Source organism: Pistacia vera, unplaced genomic scaffold (assembly GCF_008641045.1).
Source record: "Pistacia vera cultivar Batoury unplaced genomic scaffold, PisVer_v2 Contig160, whole genome shotgun sequence".
Classification (NCBI taxonomy): domain Eukaryota; kingdom Viridiplantae; phylum Streptophyta; class Magnoliopsida; order Sapindales; family Anacardiaceae; genus Pistacia; species Pistacia vera.
Window position 1 is genome coordinate 420635 of NW_022195685.1, and position 3731 is coordinate 424365.

Below are 3731 nucleotides of genomic sequence, written 5' to 3' on the forward strand. Positions count from 1 at the left end.
GTACCAAGTGATTTAGGACTTGGATTGGCTAACTTTGATTCAATCAAATTTGCAAGTGCATTATGACTTGCAATTCTATTTCCACTCAAGTTTACAAGTGTTTTAGGACTTGTAAAAGGATCACCCTCTCAAATAGCAAAAACTGCAAGTTACCACCACCCCCACTGACTTTGAAATTAGCCACTAGACTCCTTATTGTCAATTGTTTATGTCAAAGTTAACTAAGGTAAGACTAAAATAAGCTTTTAGGTTCATATACAAATTTGTAAAATGAAATATTTCTATTCGAATAAAAAATATTTTAGAATTTTTTTATTTATTTAAGTTTGATATTATATATATTTTTTTTAATTTTTGAAGAATCTCCTACCATCTCAAATCACTGGAATTGTTGAAAAGGAGGATCCTCAGCAAAGGCGGAACGAGGGGGTGGCTCCCCATGGCTATAGCCCAAGTGGGTTTTGAAAAAAAATGAGATTTATAATATTTTTAGATTTTATAAGTATATATATTATCTCTTAATTCTTTTATTTTTAACACTTTTGGTTAGAATTCGTTCAATACCCCCTTTTTTTTTCTCTTTTCTTTTCACGCCCTTCTTTCTCTATTTCTTAAATTCTTGATTAAAAATATATTTGTTTCATTTCTCCCCAAGATTGTAATAAATTCAATTTATCATATGTATATTTTTCTTCATTTTTAAAACAAAATATACTTTTAAATGACAAAACTCAATACATTAAATATGTACATTTTTACCAACACAATATTCTCAAATTAGCAAGATATGTAGATTTTTTAATGGATTGTTTTTTCAACCCTCCTGAAAATTAATTCTTGGTTTCACCCTTGAACCTCAGGTCACCACCAAAAATGGCGATTTGAGATCGCTAAATGGCAGTCTTTTAGATTTCAGTTTGTAATCTAATATTGCTGCCACAATATTGGATTGCAACAACAATCTTTAAAATTGTAGTGGCGACCAGATGTTGTCGGCGTTGTTTTTTTTTTTTTTTTTATGTATATTCTAAATAATTTTTCAACATTTTGATTTTTCAATAGAGAAAAACTTATTTTAAATAGTATATTTTATTTTATTTTTTCAGTTTTTGTATTTTAATTTACAAAACTATATTTAAAAAGTACGTGTTAATTTTTTTTAAAGAGTTTTATCATGCGTCCTCCTGAGGTTTCCTTAAATCAAAATCTCCCCCTCATGTATCGGAAACAATAATTTACCCGTTCTCGTCACTGTTCTGTAGGTTTTCATTACTCATCTTATACACTTAATCGGTTAAATTAAATAGCAAAATCCTAACGGAACAAGGACAATAGGGGGTAAGTTGTTATTTTTGATACCATAGGGAGGATTGTTACTTAATGAAACCTCAAGTAGAAATTTCATTAAACTGTTTTTTAATTTTAATTTCTTATATTTTTTAGTGTATGAAAATAAAAATTTAAAAGAAATATAAGTTAATAATTAACAAATTGTTTTAATTTCTTTATGCACAGTTTTTTTAAGAAACAATAAATCCTTTTATAAAATTACATGGTTTTAATGGTCAAATTATCTCAAATATGTGGGCATATATGTAATTTTAGTAGTGGAGCCATTATCAAGGGCATTTCGATCTTTTTGTCAGCCAACCATTAGGGCTGTGCAAAAAAATCCGATATCTGATATTCGATCCGGATCCGATCCGAAAAAACCAGATATCCAAAAATTCGGATCGGATACGGATCATAATTTTAAACAATTCGAATATCCGGATTGGATACCGGATCGGGGTTACTAAAAAAACAAATATCCCTATCTGATCCGGATTTTACTAAAACTACACCGTTTTGATTTTGATGCACACCCCTTTCAAATTTCAAATATCACTACAATTTAACTTTAACTCAACCTAAGTCTAACTCTTAACTCTCTCGACAATCACAAACTCACCATCGCCATCTTCATTCTTCATTTACAGTCACCAAATCTCCATCGCCATCTCTCTCACTCACTCCTTCCATCATCAAAGCCAAGATCGTCATCAACATTGGAATTAGAGAGCCCCAAATCGTCAGTTCCTTTCCTAAATCCCTGATTGAAGCCCCAAATCGAAATTAATTTAGGGTTTTACAATAATCCCTAAATTGAAGCCACAAATCAGACCATTCCAGCATTCCTACTTGTGATTTCTTGTACTAGAAGGCCCGATTCACAAAAGCCCTCAAATTTAAAAGGTAAATTTTGCATTTTTTCTTCTTCTTTTATATGAATCTATCAAAGAATTGTGATGCTTCATGAAATGAATAACAGAAAATTAAAGCTTTAACAGAAGAACCTCAATGACCCTAATTAATGCCTCCAAGGCTCAAACTATATTCCTCCAACCATTTATTTATGCTCCTTCAGTCAATTTCAGGTTTGTTCTTTCGACCCTCTTATTATTATTATTATTATTTTGATAAACCCTGACAAAACCCTCTTGTATGCATTATTTTGAAAAGTGAAATTGAGCTTCAATTTTGGGTCAAAGAAAGAAGAAATAAATTGGGTTTTCTTTAATTTTTAATGCATGTTTATTTATTCTCAGCATGCAAGTTTGTACTTTGTTTGGCTTCATTGTATTATTAAGCTTTGAGTTTGTTTATAGTTTTTAGAATTTTCTATCAGTGCTTTTATCAATAATGTCTTTCTGCGTAATCTTAGATAAATTTTATCTTGTATGTTTCTTTATATTTTCTTTTTCTGTAGGGAGATTGAGAATATGGGTATGTTGTTTCATTTCAGCCAACAAAATATACTTTTTAATCCTCCTGATGCCAATGTTAAAATTTGAGGACGAGTGGGGGTAAAAATTACTCCCAACTCTCTTCTAGTCACACAATTACTTTGTAGTTTGTAGAATGAAGAAGAAATTAAATTAATAATAAACTACTTCTGTGCCTGCACAAACCTCCCTTCTTATCTTCATTTTTTTATATTACTAGATTATTGAATTTTTATTGTTTAATTAGTTTAAACAAGAATAAGATTTTTTTCCCAAATTCAATTTAATTATATATGTTGGATAATGAATGTTGCTATGTTAATGTTATTGATGTTTGTTTCGTCAACATTTTATTTGATGTTGTATGGTGTAATGAGTTGATTGTTAAAGTGGGAAAATCCAACCAATTGGTGGGGCTGGTTTGTTTGATTAGAAAAATAGAAGTGTTTTCCTTTATGAGTATGAATTTGTTGGCTGTACACTTGTTGTTTTGGATTCATTAATATTGGTTTGGCATTTTGGAGGTTGCTAACATAATGTTGTCTGTATATATTAATAGGTTGAATTAAATTTTAGGGATGAATGATAAAAGAAGCATAAATTCTAGACTTATTGTTTGTAAACTGCAGGTTGGAAGCATAAAGATTAAGGCAAGCTTTAACTTGAGAATGAAGAACCATGATGGCAATTTAGTCCGTGAAGGAAATAGAGGGAAGTTGGTGTGATGAAGTTGGCATGAAGAATTGACGATTAGAAGATGTATTAGTATTAAGTTGGCTGCTTTTGTTTGTCTTTCTATTAAATTTGTAATTTGTGTAATAGAGTATGTGTTAAATTGGTTAAGCAACTTGTGGATTAATTTGTTGGTATCCTGCATGATATAATTTCAATTTTATTGCTAGAATTATTTGATTTTAATAAGAAAATTTTAAAATTCGGATCAATTTCGGATATCCAATTATCTGA

At 29.9% G+C, this 3731-nt stretch overlaps 1 long non-coding RNA gene across 1 annotated transcript; it reads left to right on the plus strand.

The window, feature by feature from the left end:
* Window positions 1–1905: 1905 nt before the first annotated feature.
* Window positions 1906–3638, plus strand: LOC116125065. Its single transcript, XR_004127285.1, has 3 exons — window positions 1906–2235; window positions 2312–2417; window positions 3395–3638. It is a non-coding gene; the product is annotated as an uncharacterized LOC116125065 (long non-coding RNA).
* Window positions 3639–3731: the final 93 nt, after the last annotated feature.